We start from the raw sequence: 23,354 nt of genomic DNA, 5'->3' as shown, positions 1-23,354 counted from the left end.
TCCTCAAAATTTAGCTGTGGGACTAAATTAGCCCTGGGCTACAGCATGCTCTAGATCTAGGGATGTTTAATCTGTCCTAGTTTGCTAGGAGCTTTCCCAATTAAAAAAATAAAAGTCCTGTTTCTCAGAAACTCAGTCCTAGTTTTTCAATGAAAGTCTCATGTCCTGGGAACTTCCTTAGTCCCAGGCACACTGGAACGATTAATCACTCCATGAAGATACGTCTTAAGAAAAGTTTAAAAGTACGCCCTGAAGGTATCAATTTTATTCCAAGACACTTAACTGCACCCTAGTACAACACTGTTTAAAGGAATACAACAGCATCGCTTCTCGGCCTTTTGGCTAAGATCAAGTGTAGCATCTGTTCTTACCAGTTTAAAGGAACATGACAAAATCCAGCATTCGACACATAAAATTCACAATGTAAAATTTATGGCATTCAATCATGAACTACCAGGCATGCAATGAAGTAGAAAACTGTGACCCACAGAGAGAAACCAATCAAAAGAACAGACCCCAAAGACTCATGATGGAAAGAGCAAAAATTGAAGTTAAAAATTAGGACGTTAACGAAAACAATTATCATAAATATGTTCTAGATTCTCAAGAATGTAAAAGAAACAACAACATAATGAGGAGAAAGATGAAAAAATTTTAACTTAAAAAATAAAACTTCTAGAGATAAAAATATAGTCTCTTATATGGAAAATGCACTGTATGAAATTAACAGTAAGAAAAAGCAATACAAACTACAGAAAACAAAGCCCAGGAACAAAAATACTAAAAACAAAAATACTAACACACCTCAGGGAGCTATGGGACAATATCAAACAGTCTAATATATGTGTAATTGAATTCCCAGAAGAAGAGAAACATAAAGAAACATTTAAAGAAAATTGGCCATAATCATAATCACATCTATAAATCCCTTTTGAGTATCATTTCCATGGATTCTAGGGATTAGGGCATAGACATCTTTGGGAGGCCACTGGGAAACAGTAAAGGCTGTAGAGGAGGGGAGAGATTAAATATTTAACCACAAATATTTATGCAGTATTTTCTAAGTTCCAGGCTCTGTTATCAGTGTAGATGTGGATAGAATCATATCCACTAACAAAGTCTCTTCCACAGCCCCCTACATCAGAAGGAGAAATATACACACCTGTTTATAATTAAACATATGTCCAATTCCAAGAAAACACACATGCATACACAAGTACACACACATACACGGGAACATGATGGAATGCATTCAGTTTCCTGTAGGGTCTTTCCCTGCACTCTTATTGGAACCGGCACCTGGCAAGTATGGGATGCCAAGCAGATAATATTACTCAAAGCATGGAATATTCATGTTTAGTTGCTAATAATTACATTTGTGATGATAATGATGTTGATGACAGAATGGAAAATGCTGTTTGCAATCATCATTATTATAATAAACTGAAGGAAGCTAGTAGGCCAACAGATCAATGGGAAAGAAACAGAAATTGAATGACTGACTGAAATGTACACAAGAAACCAAAAAATGTGTGTGTGGGAATGTGGAGGTAGCAGCTATCAACCTTGACTGTAGCCTGGCTGAAGGATTTTGACACAAAGAGATGTTGTCCAGAGTTCCTGAAAAAAGCAGGATGCTGGCAGACAGATTGCCCTGCAATCCAAGGATAGCTGATAAGATACTGGACATTCCTCTCAGTTAGTGAAGACCTATATGGTCCAAACTGTACTTAAAATCTTAGAGTGTGCGCCATTCCATAGTGGTAGGCACTCCATATATTTTGCAGGAGGATGGGGCGGGGGGGTGGGGGGCGGAGAGAGGGAGGGAGAGAGAGAGAGAGAGAGAGAGAGAGAGAGAGAGAGAGAGAGAGAGAGAGAGAGAGAGAGAGAGAGAGAGTTGTTCGGAGAAGGTGGGCAGCCTCCAGTATCCCCAGCCCGTTTCTAATGCAAGGACAACTTCTGACCCTCTGTTCTACTCCTTAATATACCTCATAAAGAGAAACTGTTAACCAGTGGTCAGGACATCACAGTGCAATGGGTTGGCCAAAAAGTCCAATTAATTTTTTCTATAAAATAAAAGACACATTTTTCATTTTCACCAATAACTTTATTGATTTGGATAGTTTGAGTATGTCAGCTGTCTCCCATGTGGTAGAACATTGACTGAGCTGTCTCCCACGTGGTAGAACATTGACTGTTCTTGATTAACGTCTCCATTTGATTGCTATCAACCTCAACTGGTCTACCTGACTGTGCAGCATCGTCCGGCGAGAACTCTCCAGCATGGAATCTCGCAGCCACTTTTGACACATTCTATCAGTCACAGCTCCTTCTCCATACACTGCACAAATCTTCTTTTTGCGTTTCAGGTGTGTTTTTACCTTTCTTGAAATAATAAGGCATAATATGTTGAAAATGTTGTGCATTTTCTTCCATCTTCAATATTAAAATGGTTACACAAAAATTCACCAATTTTGATTTTTTTTTTTACATGCATGCTGATAGGACAGCTATCACAATACAACCTAATACAATTATTTCAAATGAAGTTCAAGACAACCGAGCTCTACTAGAGCCATCTTATGGAAAAAAACAAACGAACTCTGTGGCCAACCCAATACATTTACCAGTGCGCAGGGGCACTGTTGGGCTGAAAAGCCAGGAGACCACACGTGATTCTGGCTTCCACATTCTGCTTCTCTGTAGCTGAGTGTCTGCGGACCTGAGTGGCCATCCTGTTAACTTCCTCCCCTCTGCCTTGTAGTTCCTCCAACAAGCCAACCCCAGCTCCCATCTTTCTCTCTGCCACTCCCTCGCCCGTGAGTTGGCAGCAAAATCGCCGATTCCCAGAAGGCTCAGATGTCCTGCTCTCTCTCTTTTTACTACTGTGTTTGCTGTACCTTGGAGCCACACATTTAGTAAGGAACAACCACAAACGAGATTTTGGCTTACGAGAGGGTAAGAGGTTGGCATTGCTTTGGTCTGGAGTCTAAACAGAGAGACCCCTGCACTGCGAGTGGTGGGCCTAGGCCAGCTAACCTTAATAGTATTTGGATTCTCATTTGCAATTCCTTCTTGTGTTTTCAGCTACCTTAGGAACCTGGAACAAGGGTGGTGGTGGTGATTGTCAAGGCAGGACTAGAATGTTCCTGAGTCCTCTTGCAAGTTATCATCAAAAATTCCACCGTAATCCCTAACAGATTATTAGTCTTGGGAAGGAAATTGTGTCATCAACAACTTCCTTTAAAAATAAAATCAGCATTCTACATGTACTGTGAATTTCTTCCCATACCTTTCACAGAACCTAGAGAGTCTAAAAGACTCATTAAGAAGATAAACAGCGGTAATGATTTTTTAAAAGTGCTAAATATAGAAAACGTTAAGCCCTACACGGTCTATAAAGTCCCATATGATTTAGACTCGGACGCCTTTCTTGACATCAGGTCTGACGCACTCTGTGGTTGTCACGCTGGCCTCCTGTCCACTGTGAAACACACTGAACAAGCTCCAGCGTCCAGTGCCCCCGCCTGTAAGCGCTCCCTGAAGCTGGCAGCAGGGCCGCTCCCTCACGCCACCCACGCCTCTGCTCCACGGAAACCCCAGAGGCACCTCCCTGCAAAGCACCTCTTGTACTCAGCACCCCATTTCCTTGTTTAACCCTCCCCCATAGTCCTCATCCTCAACTGACATAAATACGTATATTCCTCCCAATCAGATACTTAACTGTCCATCTTTTTTTGCTAGGATGGAAGCGCCAGGGGGCAAGGATTCCCCTTCACAGCTCTATTCCAACACCTAAACCAAGTGCCTAAACCCACAGGTGCTCAGTAATACTGAATGAATGGTGCCTACTTTGCAGATGTTAAAAGTGAGGCCCAGGGAGGCAGAACGACTTTGCCCAAAATTACACCCTGGCAATTACATCGGTTTGGACCCAAACCCAGGCCAACACCCTTCACTTTGCAATAGAAGCTTATTTGAAGTGACTCGTGTTCCAATGCACAGAGATGCATCAGCTAAAGGGCCACCTGGCCGGCCTCTGTCTTCGCTTGTGCCTGTGGCCGCCCTCATTTTTACACCTTCCCGTGTCTTCTCCACATCAGCTTGCAGCATTTGTCAGCAAAGTCCATGGGCCCCTGCCCCTCCTTCACCACTGTGCCTCTTCCAACTGCCCTGCTGCTAGCAAACACTTGGCAGGAGGCCCAAGGTCTGTAGTCAGCAAGAACTGCTTCCTGTAGATTTCCCAGCACAGGCTGTGCTTCTAGCTCTGAGGGCCTGGTGGGCTCAGTGACTTCCCTGGCTGGCATCTTGAGGCGGAGGTCTTCTCTAGCTGTTCAGACTCACCTTGCAGACAAAAGAGGCTTTGAGAGTCTGTGGACTCACTCAGTGGCCCATTCTTGCTCAGGGGCCACACCTGGCATCTTAGTGAAGGCCCAGGCCCTTGGGTCAGGGTGTGTTGCCTGGAAGAACTGCCCGCTCATCATTCAGAGCACAGGTGACTGAGGGCAGATGCAAAGACACCTTCTGCTCATCAAAAATTATAATATTTCTGTGTGTGTGTGTGTACCTGCATGTACATGTAGCAGGCAGAGCAGTGAGAGATAAAAGACATAAAAGCATGTCAAAAATAAATATAAAAACACAGGAAAAATACAATGATAAAACTTACATTCCTAAATGTTCCAGTAATGGAATACCCAAAATAAGGCAGTCATTACATTTCTTAAAAAAAAAATTTAAAAAAAGTCAACAGCAGTGATTCGCAGTTTACCAAGTGTTTAGTATAACACAGTAGTTTTTAGCATCAGACCACATGAGTCTGAGTCTGAGCTCTGCCCCGTACTTGCTGCTCAGCTTGGGCAAGTTAACTAGCCTGCCTATGTCTCAGTCCTCACTTATAAAATGTGGCTAAGAATGGTGTCCTCCTATGGTGGCTGAGCATTAAGTGAATTAATCAATTTAAAAGCCCTTAGCAAGGTGCAAAGTGAAAATAAGTGTGTAACCAATTTTAGCTGTCATGGTTGTTATTTAACTTCATCAGTACAACAACCTGTTGATGTGAAGGTAGGTTTTGGCATCCTCATTCGCCAATGGTAAAGGTGAGAAGCAGCCCTGGCTGGTGTGGCTTGAACACCAGCCTGTGAACTGATGGGTCACTGGTTAGATTCCCAGCCAGGGCACAGGCCTGGGTTGGAGGCCAGGTCCCCCGCTGGGGGCATGTGAGAGGCAACCGATCAATGTTTCTCTCAAACATCAATGTTTCTGTTCCTCTCTCCTTCCCTTCCCCTCTAAAAAATAAATAAAATCTTAAAAGTGAGGAACAGAGAGAGTAAATGACTTGGCCAAGAACACAAAGCTTCTGGGAGCTAGAACTTGAATTCAGGTCTGTGTGACTCTGTATCCATCCATTACTTCATTCACTTAAATTACAGGCAACCCCCGTATAACACGGCTTTAGGTTCCTAACAAACGCCGTTATGCGAATCCATGTTATACGAAACAAAGAACTAGTACAAAAAGGGGGGTTAGGTTCCAAAAATTAAAAAGAAGGTACTATTATATTTTCATAATTAAGAGCAATATCTTTAATAAAGCAATTTTCATCAGAAGTATTACATATTAATATGGACTAGGTAATGTTTTCTTCGTCATCACTACCAAGCTCCATTACCAAATGCATTTTCTTTTTGACAACATATTCTCATCCTCTGAACTTTCTTCAGCGTTATCTTGATTTCTATGCTCTACTTTTTTCAAAAAATATTTGTTATTTTAGATGGCTTGCTTTTAGCTGAGAGATCTTAATAAATTTCATTATGTGGCGCTAAGCACTTCTGAGGTTCTCTCTTCAACTTTGTGCTCCTTTCAGTGCAGGGATCTGCATTTAAGAAATACGACTCTAACTGCTGGGCTGAGTCTAGGTCTTTCTTTACGCTTTTCAGAGTGAACTGTTTAACTTCTTCGTTCTCATCAGTGCTATTGTCCCCTAAGTTATCTTGGCACATTTCAGGTGTCATTTCCACCAGAACTGCTTCATCAGTTTCTTCTTCTACCAGCAATTCTTGGGCATCTTCTACAGTCATATCGTGTTAGAGTGAAACCGTGTTATAGAAGTACCGTGTTATATGGGGGATATCTGTATTATTGAACAGCTACTATGACAAGGGACTGATGACACAGCAGTGAAAGTAACAGACAAAAACCTCTGTTCTCATGAAACTTGCATCTCTTGGGGGAGATGGACCATTACCAATAAATCGTGTCAGGACAGGAAATATAGATCCCTAAGAGGACAGAGTGCCTGGAAGTGAGGTTATGTCAAATGAGAGGGTGGCACTTGATCAGTGATATGAACAGAGTGAAGCAGAAAATCTTACAGACTGGGGGGCGCACTTTCCAGGCAACAAGAACAAAGGCCCTGGGGCTAGAGCATATGCACAAAGTGCAAGAAACAGCAAGAAAGCCATTGTGGCTGGAACAGGGCTAGTGAGGAGGTGAGTGGAAGGCCAGAGAGGGGATGGTGGATGGGATCATGGTAAGGATTTTATCTGTATGAGATGGTAAGATGTTAGCATCATTGCCTTCCTCATCACCAACATCATCATCATCATCATCATCATCATCATCATCATCATCACCACCACCACCACCATCACATCTGGCAATGTAAGAAGTCAGGGAGTAAAGTCTGAGAAAAATCACCAGTAAATGCATCATTCTGATTTTTAAGGAATATCTTAACAGACAAGTTTTGTTCTCTAAAGCATAAGCACATTTTTTAGGGGTGAGGTTCCGGTGAGTGGCAGTAGGAGGACCCCAGGCATGACCTAATTCTGTCCCAACAATCACCAGTTCCTGCTCAGATTACCAAGATGGCTGTACCCGCGAGAAACCACAACACCTGAGAATCCAAGTAAAACCTCCACGTCCTTTTCCCTTAGCCGGGGGAGACTTCAAAGATGGGAGAGCACTTTATAATGTCCTGAGAAGGGTGTTTATGGAAGAAGAGGAGGTGGGGGGAGGGCATGGAGGAAAGGAAGAAAGAAGGGGAGGAGGGAGGAAGACAAAAAGGGGGGGAGAACAAAGGGGGTGGGGGGAAGAGGAGGAGCCTTTAAGAGGGACAGAACGGTGGGGCCACCACAGCCCCATCTCTCATCATCTCCAGAGATTTTATAAGGTTGCGAGACCTAGACACAAATTTTGCTACTTACAACAATTCTTGCTGCCTGCAACAGATCAGGCAAACGTTCAGAGATTTTAAAACCTGTGGTTTTAAAAGCACAGCAAAGCACAGAAAAGAACAATGGTTACTGTCCCCTTGACATCTACTCCTCATTTCCGAGCTGGCCTCCACGTGTTTAAACATCACTCTGCTGAACGTTCAGAAAAGTGTGCGTATGGGATTAAGCAAGCAAGGGTGGGAGTCTCCCCACATTTCTCCAGGCGTAAGCTGGGTTCAGTTGGAAATTGGGATGTGGAAGCCAGGTCCACTGTTGAGCAGCTGCAGGTGAAGGTGACATGCTGGCCATCCAGGAGGAGGAGCAGCTGTTTCAGGTAAGAAGAGGTGAGAGGTGTGGCACTCGTGACCCCGCCAAGTATGCTGAGGAGAGATAACGGAGGAACTGATGGAATTTAACTTCTGTAGATATTCTTTCCAAACTGGAAATTGAATGTTATAAAGTGATGACAGGAACATCTTATCCATCAAAGCTCTGAGAAATTAAAATGCTCTATCCTGACTTAACACCCCTTTTTTGTGTGTATTTTCATTTTAAAGGTTCAAAAGCATTTTCGGGGTTGTTGGGATGAATAAAAGCACCCCACTTTCCTTTCCAACCCACAGCTGCCCACAGCGTGGACTCTTTCTTCCAGAACTGCCTCCCTGTGTCCTACCTTCCCTCCACTTAATTCAATCTGCACATCCAGGGGCAGCCTTGCACCCCTTGGGAGGACCTGCCACTTGCTCCTGCGGGGGCCTCTAGAACCATGGCCAGGTCTGGACTCCAGACAGGGAGGCCCTGCTGTTCTATCGCAGCTCTGGCTCAGCACGGGCTGCTCAGGAGAGACCAGCAGGGTGAGTCCTCAGGGCGCTAAATGCCGTGAAGGCAAACGAAGAGGAGAAGGGAAAGAGTGTGATTGAGAAGCGCGCATGGTGGTGCCACTACAGAGAGGGTGGCCAAGCATCTCTGAGGAGGTGACATTTGTACAAAGAACCCGAACACGGTAAGGGCACGCGCTACGTGACCAGACGAGGGTTCCAGGTAAAAAGAACAGCAAGAGCAAAGGCCCTGAGGCAGCTCTCTTGAGTTTTTCAGTATTGTTTTCTTTTTCTTTTTTTTTGAGAACATAGGATAAATTTATTGGCTTTTTTTTTTTTTTTCCCAAACTGTTATTTTCATTGTGGTGAAATGCACATAGCATAAAACTTACCATTTTGGGCATTTTCTATGGGTTCAATTCAGCGCATTAAGTACGTTCATGTCATTGTGCAACTATCCCCACCACCTGTCTCCAGGACTTTTTCATGATCCCCCCATAAAACTTTGTACCCATTAAACATTACCTTCCCCATCCCCTCCGGTCCTTGTAAATACCATTCTACTCTCTGTCTCTATGAATTTGACTATTCTGGGAACCTAATAAAAGTGGAACCATAGAATGTGTTGATGAACACTTGGGTTACTTCTACCTTTGAGCTTTGTGAGGAATGCTGCTATGAACACAGATTTCCAAACATCTGTTTGAGTCCCTGCTTTCAATTCTTCCGTGTAGACATATATCCGAAGGTGGAACTGCTGGGTCGTAAGGTAATTCTACGTTTAACGCTTTGGGGAATCGCCACACTGCTTTCCACAGCGTCTGCACCATTTCACATTCCTACCAGTGATGCATAAGGGTTCCGACTTCTCTGCATTCTTGCCAACACTTGTTTTTTGTTACCTGATTTCAAGGAACAGTGAGAAGGCCAGTGTGGCTGGATCAGAGTAGCTAAGAAAGACAGGGACAGGAAGAAAGCCAGAGAAGTCGGACCATGAAGGGCCCATAGTCATGGGAAGGACTTTGGCTGTGACTCGGGGTGAGATGAGAAGTCCCTGGAGAGAGGTGAGCTGTGAAGGATCCTAATTCCATTTATAATCAGGACGGTAAGCCTAATGCTCTCAGCTTCAGAAGCATGCAGCCTCCAAGGCTAGCACAATCCTTCGTTCTCCCAAGCTGCCCAAGGGCTAAGTCAATGCAAACTCGGGCAAATGCAGTGAAAGGAAATATTTCCTTCCCTGGCTGACACACCTGGTGCAGGAAGCAGACTCGTGCTCCTGGAGAATCAAAGGCCTGGCCAGACTTGTGCTTCGAGAAGAAAACGAACGTTGCCTGGACACAGGATGGCTTAGCACTTCCCATGTTGGTTTCTGAGAGCTACCGAACAGCCGAAGGGCCCATCTGTTTGCAATTTTGTTAAAAGGGCCTCGTGTGCTGGCCCCTATTTAAATAATGCACACATGGAGTTTCTAAAACGAAGAAGAAAAAAGACCCATGCTTCTCCTGCCAGCACAGCTTATGTGTTTATTTTGGAGCAGGCTTTGGGAGTTCTGAGACAAGACATAACTAATTTCTCTTCCCCAGTTTGATTTGCAAGTCCCCGTAGGTTTTCGCTCCAAGCATTTAAGACAGCTTGGTATGAACTGGTCACCCGTTCAAAAGTCCACTGTGAAATGTCTCCAAATTAAGGCTGGGCTCAGGAAAAGGGGGGGCCCAAGGACAACTTTCCTCATTGCAAATAGGCTGTTTCCCTGATTCTTTTTCCTCAATAGGGCTCGTGTTTCCAAAGGCCACGTTTCTCTTCTTAAATGCTCGTTTTCTTCCCAACGGGCCACAGTAGTTCTAAGAGCATGGCCCAGAGAGGGCTCAGAGCCAGCCTGAACCTAATCCCCAAGTGGGGACCGCAGGGATGGTGTCAGGGGAAAAGGACCCCCTGGGGTCATGCGTTCACATGTCAAGAAACAAAGACAAGACGGTTTCTCTGGCCACATGCTGGGGAGCAGGCAGGCCATCTGAGCTGCTGAGCCAATGACATTCTTGACTCGCAACGGCACTTGCACACCCAGTGCCACCAAGAGCTGTAACGGGTCTTTTCCGACCTTGCAGGCTCAGAGGAAACACCTCCTAAGTATAGAACCACATGCACAGCCTCACCAACAAATGGCCCCACATGTCTGGGGACTTCATAAATAACTTCCCCTAAACCTGGTGCAGGGGAACTGCAAAGGAAACAGGAGCTAGGACGGGCCTGTCAGTCCGTGATGCCCCGGCAGTGACAGCTTATGCCTTTTTCTGCATCTTCACACCTGCTTTGACTCTACGGTCCCACCTGCCATCGTTTTCCCCTGGTGGTAGCCGCCATGCCCAGCGGCGGCCGCGGCAATAGTTACCCCAGTAGAAAGAACAGTAACAGAAGCCGTGGTTGTAGTCATTGGAGAAGTAGAAACACAGCAGTGATACTACTAAGAGCATGACCAGTGGGAACAGGACTAGATGTGGCAGCTATAGGAACACCGTTGGGAGTTCCCGTGGCAGTCTACTAATTATGGTGTAGCATATTTAGAATTGAATATCATAAAGTGCATTTGTGTTAGAATTACAATTTACAATAGCTTTTTTGAAGCACTTACTATGTGCCAGGCACTCTTCTAAGGACTCTGTTAACTCCATTAATTCTGACAGTGATCCCACAAGGTTGGTCCTATTATTAAGGCCACTTTATAGATGGAAGCACTAAGGTGTGATGAGATTAAATATATTTTCCCAAGGTCACAGGGCTGGGAGGTGACAGACCAAGAATGCAAACACAAGCGCTGGCTCCAGGTCCCTACTTTTAACTACTCAGTTAGGCTCCTCCCACCTGTGGCAGAACTTAAGGCAAGGGAAGCAGCAGGTCTGAAGGCCATGGGAGAATGACTTCTGCAGAGGCCAAGGGAGGCCTTAGACACGTTCTTGGGAGGTTGAAATGATTCAGGACCTTCTAGCTATGCATCAAACTTAAGTCATTTTTTACTTCTAAATTTGTATGAATATTGGGTTTTATATACTCTTCAGTGGGAAACAAGAGTCCTGCTTTGTAAGACTTAAAAAGCAGCCATGTGATGAAGCTTTGGAGCTAGGCAGGTAGATTACTGTCTTATTTTCTCATTTCTAACGCTTTGACAGTCAGGGCCTTGTTGACCCTGGAGGGACTGCCTCTCACAGAATCAGCCAATTCCTAGTGACAGTGAACAACTCCCATAGAAGCACCTTTCAAAAGCAAGCCAGCAATCCAGAACCTGTGCTTGCTTACGGGGTTCTCACACTCCAGGCCACTCCCTGTTGCCCTAATCACCCCAGGATCAGATCCAGGAAAACCAGAACAGCTAGGACCCCTACACCCCAGAGCCTGCTGACATCACTCAAATGAACCAATCTTAACCACAACAAAGGCTCTTGCCCATGTTTGCCCCTGGCTCCCTCTGCCTCCTGACTGTGCTTCCCTGTGTCCCCACCCCCCCAACATGGCCTGCCATGCCTCCTGCTTTTAGGGGATTATAAATACAATAGACTTCCTTCATGACAGTCATTGCCATGTCTGCAGGTCTTGTCATACTTGACTTAACCAAACGGTGGATGCCTTTACAATAGGCTTCGTCCAGCGCTGCAGGACTTCAGCTGGCTCTGGGTCTCTGCTGCGCTACTGGGTTCACAGCCGGGGCCACACTTACTGGTGTGGGATGTGTGGCAAGGATCACTGAGCACGGGGTACACTAGACCCAGGTTTCAATTCCATTCTTGGAACTTCCTAGCAGTTGCAGAAATGGCAGAAACTCCTGACTCCGTGTCTTTGTAAGAATGAAGTAGAAGGTCCCTGTCCCTGTGCCAAGGCTACTGTGATGACTCAAAGGAGAGTTAAGGTGTCTTCTGGGAATTCACATCATCAGAAACTGGATGACCATATCCTCCTGTCTTTGGGTAGTGGGAGATCCCCACACAAAAGGTCTTTGCGTTCTTTCAGTCTGGAACGGCGTTTCTCAACTTTGGCCCATTGACATTTTGAGCTGGATAATTCTTTGTTATGGAGGCTAGCTCGTGTGTCATAGGATGTTAGCGGCATCCCTGGCCTCTCCACATAGAGTCAGGAGAATTCCCCTGTTGTGACAACTGAAAATGATTCCAGGCATTGCTAAATGTCTCCTGGGGCACAAAATTGTCCCAGCAGAAAATTACTGATACAGAGAAGGAATGAGTTAGGCTCTCTGCCTGCCTCTCTATCTACCTCTTTCTGAATATGCGCTTCAGTTTGCACGCCCAGGCGCCCCTGTGCAATGCCAGGCCTCTAAGAAGTACAACTGGAAGACAGTTGCTTTAGTAGACAGCTCCAGGTTAGAGATTGCCAGAAGAGAATTCAGAGTTGTGCTGTTGGTGGGTCTTAGTCCCATGACACATACCAACTGAGCTCATCTGTCCAAGATCCAACCACCTTCTCTATAATTTGCCATCCTTTTTAAGTAAGCTCATATCAAACCCACAGAGTGTCAGAACTGAAAGTTCCTTTAGGATCATCGGGTGAGTTTCCTCTTGTTCCGGCTCCAGTTGCTGTGTGCAGAACAATGAGGCTTCCCTAAGCTCGGCCAGAAAGCAGGCCTTCACTGAGCAGCCGGTCTATTGCGGCTGGGGGAGGGGCAGGTGGGAAATGTCCATGCATTTATCAGTTCCTCCTTTTACAGATGAGTGGGCCTAGATCCAGGGTCCTTTCTGAATGAACTAAAATGGACCAAATTCTTCCAATGTGATGAATGTAGTAATAATAGTGCTACTACCACCTCCATTTTGCAAATAAAGATACCGAAGCTTCAAATATCGAGTCACCTGACCGTAGTCACATAGGTAATAAGAGGCAGAGCCAGGATTTGATCTCCTGTTCTTCTGATCTAAGACACAGCTCTGTCCATCATACCAAACTATCTCATAATGTCTCTTCTTTCTTCTGAGGCAACAAACTATTTTCCTCCACACAAATAAAATACTATACAGCAGTAATAAAAATGAATGGGAATGAACTGATTTACTTTCAGAATCTTAATGTCATTTTCCAATTAATGTACACAAAGGGCACCTAAGGTCAGGGTTAGAAGAGACCAGAAGCCACACAGAAGGGTGGTGGGGACAGCAGGTGTGGACTTCAGGAAGGAGGGCCGAGTCAGCCGTGGGAGTTAGGAAAACAATGTTTTACAGAATATGGGCTCATTGGGAGATGAAGTTCAAATCCTGGCTCTGCCAATCCTGGCTCTGCCAAACCTGGCTCTGCCAGTTACAAGTGGTATTGCTAGACCTCTCAGAACCTTAATTTCTTCACCCGTAATAGTAACAAATAACTCACAAGGCCACTGTGAGGATAAAGTGAGGTGATACAAAGCAAAATCTTGGTAGAGTATCAGACATATGTGGGGTGTGTGTGTTTATAGCTAGTTTTTAAGTTCACTATTATTATTATCAGTATTATGAAGTATTCAATTTCATAAAGGTGTTTAGAGGAAAGAAGTCTAGCTCTGATCTGATTAGAGACCACACACACACACACACACACACACACACACACAGAAGTGGGGAGAGACAGGTTTTAGAGAGACGGGTGAATGTATAAACAGATAGCTATATGGATGGTTGGTTGGAAGAATAGACAGATGTTCATAGAAATAACATTTTTGGAAACCAAGACGCAGACCCTGAGGGGAAAGCCACTATAAACAAGAGACCATCTAAATTAAGCATTTGCTTGTCCAAAGCCTTTTGGGGGACACCGGAGCAGGGAGAGGAAGAGAGAAGGGGTGAGAAAGCCAGGCGGGTGCCTGGGTGGGAAGGGCCTGGGTGCTGCCGAAAGACTTTGGCCGTCATCCCATAGACATCCAGGAGCCTGGACATAGAGAGCAAAGGGAGCCGGAGAGAGACCAAGGCAGCTGTACGGGAATAAGCAAATTAAGATGAGTGCTCAAAACCTGGTTCTGTCTGCTGAATGCAAAGTTGGGGTTCCGGGCACTTGGCACCAGCTAGGGGAGGTTCAACCCTCTCTTTCCCCTGCGTTTCCTGGCAGCAGCGAGGTGGGCTGCCCATCTCCCAGTCTGGACAGAATGTGTGCCCTGAGGTGGGGTGGGGAGGAGGCCACATGGCTCGGTTCCACCTCCAACAGGCTGTGCAGCCACCCGCGAGCTGCTGAGGCGAGCGCCTGGCTGCTGCTCAGGGAGCAAAGAGAGGCCCCAGAGGCACAGATTAAGGGAGGTCAGGAAACCCAGGTGAGCTCTTCCTGGGTTCCAAAAAAAAAATTGATCAAAAACCTGCTTGCAGCTGGAAGCAAACTTTTCCCAGGTCTGGGTAGGCAACAAGTGAGTAGAGGGAGAAAAAAATATGAGCTTTGGAACCAGGGAGACACAAGGCCAATCACAATGCGGTCAGCAACTGCACAAATATAGATTTTCTCTCTCCGTGCCTTGGCATCCTCATCTGAATGCTAATGAGTTACCCCTCAGGAGTTGCTGAAGAACTAACTATAGCGACATGTGATAAATATTAGGGTGATGAAGAGCACATAGCTAATCTTCAATAGTTAATTTTCATCCTTCCTTCCTTTAGCATGTACTCAGAACCCCCAAAAGGAACTTTGATGCCCCATAGATAAGGCTCAGTTCTGCTTCCTGTCGGGCACTGTGCCCTTGTCATTGCCAGTTCTCCCTCTGAGAACACCCAAAGCCGGACTTGGCAGGCAGGGGATGGGGTACAGGGGGGTGGGGGACGGTAGTTTGGTTTTACTATAACCAGCAGTGTGACTTTGGGCAAGGAAGAGCATCACGATGAGCCCCAGTTCTACGGAACGGTGAGAGGCAGTCACGTCTCAGCTCTGCTACCAGCGAGCTGTGTGGCCTTAGGAAGGACACTTGATGTCTCTGAGTCTCAGTTGCATCAGTAGTTACTTGGAGGGGTTGAAGTCAGAATTCAATTAATTTATACAGATAAACTCTTAGACAGAGGTTGGCACATTGTGCTCACTAAATGTTAATGTCAAACATTGTTTTGCCTGCTACTTCTTTACCTGTATCATAGTGTCAGACGGGGACTTTAGCTGTGTTTTTTACCATGAAAAGGGATCTGGGTGGGTCTGTCTTCTGAGGAGTTCTTGTAGTAGATCCAATATTTTCTCTGTAGCGTATTCATTTTGCCCTACTTCAGGTAAGTTTGATAAATATTTATTGAGTGGAGATTATGTATCTGGGTACTTGGATCATCTACTACGTACCTGAATAAGTGCCCAGTGCTAGTCTACCTACCACATGCTACTATAATACTATATTTTTCTTTCACAGATCCGAATGCAGTTTGTAAGTGCGCGTGTGTGTATGTGTGTGTGTGTGTGTATGACGGAGAGAGAGAAAGAGAGAAGCTATGTGATTACCATCTATCTCTCCCATTAGACTTTAAGCTCTATCTGGTCAGGACTTACCTGTTTTTAATCACCACTATAGCCCTGACACCTAACATACAGTAGGCACTGAATAAATATTTGTAGAATGAATCAAGATACCATCCATGTTCCCTATGAACCCGGAGTGCACAACAAGGAGTGACAGGCAGGCAAACTAGTAATTTCAAGGTAATCTGGTAAGTGTAATGGTAGCAATATGCATGAAGTTTGTGATTGTATAAGAGGCACCTTGTCCTGCCAGGATAGAAGGAGTGGCCCGGGGAAACAGACATAATGCCGGAGCTAAACCTTGAAGAGTTTATGGCAAAATTTGGGAAAGGATGTTCCAGGAGGAGAGACTGACGTAAATAAAGGCATGTACTATCTAATACAGATAGTCTTAGAACAGGTGAGGAACCACAGCAGTCTGCTGGGACTACACTCTAAGGTAGACAATGGAGAGGATGAGGTAGGAAAGGTGGCAGGGACTAGCTCACCGAGTACCTCGCAGGCCAAGTTTAAGTCCCAGGGAACAAATCTAATGTATAAGCCAGCCCCGTAGATGTGAGAAGAAAATCACCAAGTCTCCGGATTTCACTTCTGTGGGTGACACGTCCCTAGGTAAAATAGAAGCTGGAGTTACTCTGAATTCCTATTCTGTCACTTGTACACATGTGGCCTGGGGTAAGCCATATAACCTCTCTCAGCCTTAGTTTTGTCATCTGGAGAACGGGAGAACTTCATAGGGTGGCGATGAGTGTTAAATGCACTATGAAGTGCTGAGCAAGTGCCTGGCACTTAGCAAGTGTGCGATTAGAGACTGGCTGTGACTATCAATCCCTTTGGGGCCCAGGCTGCACAGCTGCCATCTATATGACAATGCCACCCAAGAAAATTCGCTCAGGTTACTCTCGAAGTTCCCTGAGAGCAGTGGTTCAAGACAGGCTCAGCTCAGGCTGAATTCTATTCTAAAGTAAGCAGTGCCTTAGAAAAGCTCACGGGCAGATAGACACCGTAGGTCATATACGCTCACTCTCAGATATCAGCCTCCCTCTCTTTCCCAGGGAAACGCAGTCAGACTGGGTCTGATCCAAAAGAAGCCATTTCAAAGCCCAGGCCTGTTGCTGTGTCCGGTTTCGGCCCCACTCTCCTCCTCAGGAGATCCTGGTCAGGGTGAGCTGGGAGATGCCTTAGACAATCTAATAGATTAGTTTCCAGTTTAGCATAACAGCCAGACAGATTTTTGCGGTGAAGTCATCCAAGTCAATTAAAAGGCATTTTTCCCTGCTGTGAGTTCAGAAGTCCCCTTGGTTCATTCCAGCTTTCTGGGATGTTTCATAATAGGTTCCACCCTGGGTTAATTAATAACCCTTGATTCCTACTGAAATGCAAAGGCTGAATTCCTGTGTGTAAGCACATCCGGGCTGGGGCTGCTGGCAGGGCTGGGGTGGAATGGGGAGGGGGGGGGACTCCACTCATCAGGGAGCAAGCCAGATCCCAAATGGTGGGGATGACAGCAGAGCTGGCAGCAAACGTGAAGAATGGCCACGCAAAGGCTGAAGGTCAAAGCTGGAGAAGTGGTATGAGGAGGTCAGGGGTGGGCAGAGGAGGGAAATCACAAGCAGTCAAAGGAATCACAAGGCCAGAGAGGAGGTAGATGGGGAGTAAGTTGAAATGTGGGATGTGAAATGGATCAAAGCAAGTGGCCAGGACTCAGGTGGCACATAAGATGTGTTTGACAGTGGCGTGCTTTTGCATGACGGCAGCTGAAACATGCCATGTGAGTCTGGTTCCATCCTCTCTGTTTTAAGGGAAGTGGGTCATCCCCTCTCAAATACAAGTTACAGGTACGAGAATGAAGCTTAAAGGGCCACGAACACAGCGGCAAGAACACACATGCACTCACGTAACAGTTATGAAGGCCTTTCCCTGAACCTCATCACCAAGCATAATATTCAAGGATAAGATGCCTTTTCACCCAATGCAGAGCTGAGTTTCCCAGCCTGCAGTCTCCTGCCACCATTCCTACCTAGTCCATTTTCTAAAACCACTATCAGCATGTGCTTCTTAAAATGAAAACATTATCACATGACTCCATGGCTTAAACAGTGCAATACACCTGTCTCTGCTGCCTCTGGGACACGAGTTCTAGCTGCAGGCCTTGCCACATAACGCCCAGCCTGAGTGGAGTGTTCTCTGCTTCTCCAGCATCATCTCCCACCACCACCCCGTCTCATGCACTGCGCACGCCAGTCATTCTCCCCACAGGTAACAGGCTGAGATTTAAAACATGCTCTTTGGCTGCGTGGCCTGATCGGCATATCTGCCCCCTTCTCAGCCTGACGTCCCCATTGAGCATCAGCTTCTCTGGGAAGCCTTCCCTAAGAACATTCCAAGGCAAGGTTGACGATGCCTCTTCTGTGCTCCACTCTGCTTTGGACCGCATCTCCACGACAGGCCTCCCCACGGTGTATCACAGTGACAACCCAATGTCTCTCTTTCCACCCAAGGAGAACACTTTGAGTGTGGAGGGCTGTGTACACAGAGCAAGTGCTCAGGAAGTGTTTCTGGAATGAAGAAGCAGGTTAAGATAAGACAAGTTTTATTTCTTTTTATTGTGTATTTCTGAAGAAGTTAAAGGGCTTATTGAGTTCTCCCTTAGAATTTCCACTTAATTTCCACTGGAGTCTCATTTATCTGATACTAACGGGGGCAGGGCAGAGCTTGGTGGCGTGGGGTGGCAGTTAGAAAGGGTTGATTACTGAACATAACAGACAGAGGCTAAGGAACTATGAGCTCGACTTTCCAGTGCAAGAAGATGGATTTGCTTTCCTCCCTAATGCTCCTTTCTTCTCACTGCAGGCTAAGGTGCCAACAGGTGGGGCAGCCACACCAGGGAGGATGGTCCCCAAGGAGCACCCGACTGGCAAAGCAGTCCTCTTGCATTCAGAATCAGTAAGGCACATCCACCTACGGTCTCCATGTCCCCCCCACCCCCACCTCACTGTTCAGAGCCCTCCTTTGGCTATCAGCTGTTGCTCAGCACACCATCCTAGACCAGCCCCCTCCCCAAGAAGAAAGCTTCTTGCAGGTAAATGAGGAAAAGATGGGCTTCATGACCAGAACATTAGATTAATTTGTCTGCTACTAGAACCATCAGAAGGGACTAACAGCTTCTTCAAAGAGGAAGACAAAAGGCAGCATTGGCGGGGGGCGAGGGGACGGGAAAGGTAGCAGGAAAAACAATGCCATGCGAGATGGGAACCTGGGTTCTCCACACTTGGCGACTCCAACGGTAATCTGATGTGTTTGCCAGGTCTAGTCAGCTCCCCTCTCTGAGCCTCTGAGCTGTTAAACAAGAAGGTTGCATTAGATGACCTTAAAGGCCCCATTCTGGCTCCATCCTTCTATGACTGTACTGTGTCATCCAGTACTCACACATTCACTCCGAAACACTGTACACCTTACCCAGAACCGGTGCTGTCTCTTAGTGAGGAAAAGTTAGAAGTTTACTCCAAGTGCCAATGACTGCCGTATGTCAATGGGAAATATGACTGGACATATATGTTAGTAAAAAAATACATATCAAAATATACCACGAATTTTTTATATTTCTTATCCTCCCAACTATACGGCTAATTTCTTTAGAACATGGATTATGTCTTTTTCATTTCTGAATGATCTCAGCGACTGACACCTTGAAACGACTTAAGGTGTGCTCAAGAATATGAAGGTGATCTTAAAAATAGCTGTAACAATTACTGAATACTTTCTGTATGTTAGTATCTACATTGAGTGTGTCAAATGTGGTGTTTTCTTTCAATCTCAAAACTCTATAGGTATTTATTATTATTATTGGGTTGGCCAAGAAGTCCATTACATTTTTTTCATAAAATAAAAGACACGTTTTTCATTTTCACCAATAACTGTATTGATTTGCATATTTTGAATATGCTGGCTATCTCCCACTGTTGGCTTCTAGTGGGTAGAGGCCAGGGGTGCTGCTAAACACCTTCCAATGCCTAAGACAGCCCCTCAGCAAAGAATTATTTGGCCAAAATGTCAGTAGTACCAAGAAACTTCGCAAACCACTTTTGAGACGTTTGATCAGTCACAGCACTTTCTCTGTACACTGCACTAATCTTTTTTTGTGTTTCAGTTGCATTTTTACCTTTCCTGAAATAATAAATCATAATATGCTGAAAATGTTGTGTATTTTCTTCCATCTTCAATATGAAAGTTGCTGCACAAAAATTCACCAATTTTATTTTTTTTAAACGTATGCTAATATGACAGCTGTCACAATACAATCTAACAAAATTGTTTCAAATGCATTAGAGACAACTAAGCACTACTAGAGCCATGGTACAGAAAAAATGTAACGGACATTTTGGCCAACCCAATACTATTATTATTTTAATTTTACATATGAGGAAACTGAGGCACAAAGAAGTCAAATCACTCTGGAAGTGGCAGAACCACCCCAGTGGTCTGGCTCCAGCATCTGAGCTACTACGCTATGCATGTGGTCTGAGGACACACAGTTATCCCTAAAGACAGACAGTGAATACTTACTCTCGGAGTAAAACAGAGAACAAACAGCACTGTTAACAGGGACTAGCAGCAATATGCCAGAAACATTAAATACTGAGTAAGAGCCATTCAGAGGGGCCTTTCGCAGGAAAAAATGTCTCATAAGAACTTATAATTTATCCAGCAGATCAAGAGAGCGTGGTGAGATAGAAAGAGACAGTGGAATTATGGGCTCAAGGAACTCAAGGAAGAAAGAAGAGGCAACAGTTTGATGTAGACAAACTCAAGGCCCAACATACACTCTGATGGATCTACTCGGTTAAGAACCAGGAGCCTGGAATCAGCTGAACCTGGGTTCAAATTCCAGCTCCCCCACATTCTTACTGGGTGCATGTCCCTGCCTGGGCAATTTATTTACGCTCTCTGAGCCTCAGTTTTCTCCGCAACAGGCATACTGTGTGGGTTAACTGAGTTAATGCATGGGAATCACTTGACATGGCACCTAGGATACAGTAAATGTTCAATTAAAGTTTCCTACCATCACCATTACTATTGTTTCTCCATTTCTCTATTGTCTTCTTGAATTAGTGAGTCTAAAAATAGATCCAGGATGGTGATAAATCCCCATTAATCAATGCCATGGTTGCTCCTCTAATGAGTTATGTTTCAGCTAATCCACCCTCGTGGCCCACCTGCTTTTCTTATTCCCCCAGCTGGTTCTTAGATTTGAAAAGAAAAAGGCTTCCATGGAGACCTGCACGCTTTAAAAAAATAATACAAAACAGAACGTCTGAGGTCAGGGTAAGCCAAGCCAAACAAATAAATCTTGCAGGATTGTGTTAACAAAACAAGGCTTAGTGGATCAGAGCGGGTAGAGTTCTGTCGGACTCAGCCCTGCAGAGAAACACCAGGCTCTGGTGAATTTCAAACACAAGGAGGTCACACAGAAAGATCAACTTCTGGAGCACTTCAGGGGTCAGCATCAACGCTTGGGCTGCATCCAGGAGAGCATTCTGTGTGCAGGATGGACTCCAGAACCACGGGTCACAGAGAGTTCTAGAAATCTAGATCAGAAGGCTCTTACAGATCATCTACACAACCTCAGCGGAGGTAATCTGGCCAAGTCCGTCAGAATTATAAACGTCCTAGGAGGTAGACTCTGAGAAGGACATTAGGGAGTGCTCTGGGGAGAGGGAAGGAAGCAGAAGGAGAGGTCGGGCTGCACTGTCGTCTCCATGGAGGCCTCCGGCAGCTTGGTAAGGAGCTCTGAAGCTGGGATGGCCCTTCACAGGTGTCCCCAGTTGGGCTCAAGGGGCCAGCCAGGCACTGAAGGCAGCTTCCCTCAGGACAGAGATGTGTGACCTCGGGCAAGGCAGCTCTCCTCCCCTGAGTGAGCCACTCCTGAAAGGGGCTGACAGCAGAGGGCAGCCTGCTGGGAGGGTTCCTGCAGCTGGTAGAAAAGCTCTGCATTCCTCAAAGTGCATTACAGCACTTACTACCTGCCATACTTTTGGAGCCAGCAGTTGTATTTCTAGGAAATAAGCCGAGGGTGGGTCAGTCCACATGCAGATGATAAAACCTGGGTCCCACTCCCTCCTCTGTCACTCATTTCAAACAGGGCGTTTAGCCTTTCTGAGCCTCAGTTCCTTCGCCGGCCAAGCGGGGAAGAGTCATAGTACCCACCTCAAAGAGGCTGAAATAAGATTATGTATGCAAAGTGATTTAACCAATACATTTGGCTATTGCTCTTCATGTCTGCAGCACTGGCAGCAAAAGGTAGTAGATAAGAGGAGGGCTCTGAAGTCGGACTGCTTGGGTTTACAAACAGGCTCCAGCCAATTATGCATCGGCCGCCTTGGGAAACCCACTTATTTCCTCTGAGCCTCCATTTCTGTAGGATGGAGACAATGCCAGTGCTTACACCAACAATACAAAATATTAAGCCTTATCTTGAAGTACAGTCAAACCTCGGTTCCTTTTCCGTTGTTCACTGTAAAAGTGTCTTGGTTGTTGAACGAAACTTTGGTTCTGGATCTGCCAACCCTTTTCATGCTGATAGAGCGGAACCTTGGTTCTCAAACTTAATTTGTTCAAGCTGGAATTGAAGAAGGAGAAAAAGAGGGAAGGGAGGACGCTCCTCCTTCACCAATCAAGCAAATGCTTGGGAAATGCGGAGAAACGCAAAGTTTCGTTGAGAAATGTTGCCCTGACAAAGTAGCTGCAAATTGTGTGATAAGCCTGTTCAGTGGCAACAGTGTTTCACTCCAGGTACCTGTTCAAATGCAGGCAAAGTCAAACATCACTGGGTAGGTGTTTCGTGAGACAGAGGCCCAGTGAGCTTGAAGCCAAGTTCTAGGGGAGCAAAGAGACAAAAAAAAAGAGAAAGAACCCCATAAAAACAAATTACCTGATGTTTTTATGGAAGGCAGATCCCCTTCCAAACTATAACATCCATCCACCCCTCCTCTCCATACTCAGCATCAATGGCTCTCAAGAATAAAGGCGAGTTCTAGTGTGTATGTAAGTTTTCATTTTTTAAAAAAGATTTTATTTATTTATTTTTAGAGACAAGGGAAGGGAGGGAGAAAGAGAGAGAGAAACATCAATGTGTGGTTGCCTCTCACACGCCCCCCAACTGGGGACCTGACCCACAACCCAGGCATGTGCCCTGACTGGGACTCGAACCAGCAACACTTCGGTTCGCAGGCTGGCATTCAGTCCATTGAGCCACACCAGCCAGGGCTAAATTTTTATTTTTACTGTACATTTTATTTCCTTTTTGTTCAATTCTCATTTGCATTTCATGTCCTTTTTCTTGTTAAAGTATTTATAGATTAAACAGTACATTAGACATGTACTGTATATAAGAAAGGTTAAAGCAGAAAATCATTTGGGAGTATGAAATGGATTAATTTAATTTACATTAATTGTAATAAAAAAATAATTCAGTTTTCAAACAAATCGTTTCTCAAACAGCCTTCTGGAACAAATTAAGTTCAAGAACCGAGGTTCCACTGTACTCGACAGATGACAGCTATTACTGTTTTCCACTGCTCACTCAGGGGGTGGATATTTGCAAAGAATAGACTGGGTCCTACCAAAGGCTTCTCTTTTTCTGGACTAACCATCTCCAGTTCCTCACAATGACCCTCTTGCTCATAGATGTTAGTCGTCTCTCTCCAATCACTCTCTTTAGAAGGTATTCCAGGTTGCTATCACCCCCTTACCATGTGACACTCAGCTGGGTCTCTCACTAGAGTCTGACCAGCACAGTGTGTGTGTGAGTGTGAGTGTGTGAGTGTGAGTGTGAGTGTGAGTGTGTGTGCATGTGCCATCACCTTCCTGT

The 23,354-nt window shown here is 45.4% G+C and overlaps 1 protein-coding gene and 1 pseudogene across 1 annotated transcript in view; one reads left to right on the top strand and one right to left on the bottom strand.

Annotated features, from left to right (window-relative positions):
- The window catches only part of SYN3 (synapsin III), a 364,472-nt gene that overhangs the window by 318,547 nt on the left and 22,571 nt on the right, over nucleotides 1-23,354 (bottom strand). The window lies entirely within an intron of this gene.
- Nucleotides 323-444, top strand: LOC150011108 (U2 spliceosomal RNA; annotated as a pseudogene).

The sequence above is a fragment of the Furipterus horrens genome, unplaced genomic scaffold (genome assembly GCF_987537825.1).
Source record: "Furipterus horrens unplaced genomic scaffold, mFurHor1.1.pri manual_scaffold_4, whole genome shotgun sequence".
Classification (NCBI taxonomy): Eukaryota; Metazoa; Chordata; class Mammalia; order Chiroptera; family Furipteridae; genus Furipterus; species Furipterus horrens.
Note: the sequence above shows the minus strand (reverse complement) of the source record. Positions and strands in the feature narration are given on the sequence as shown.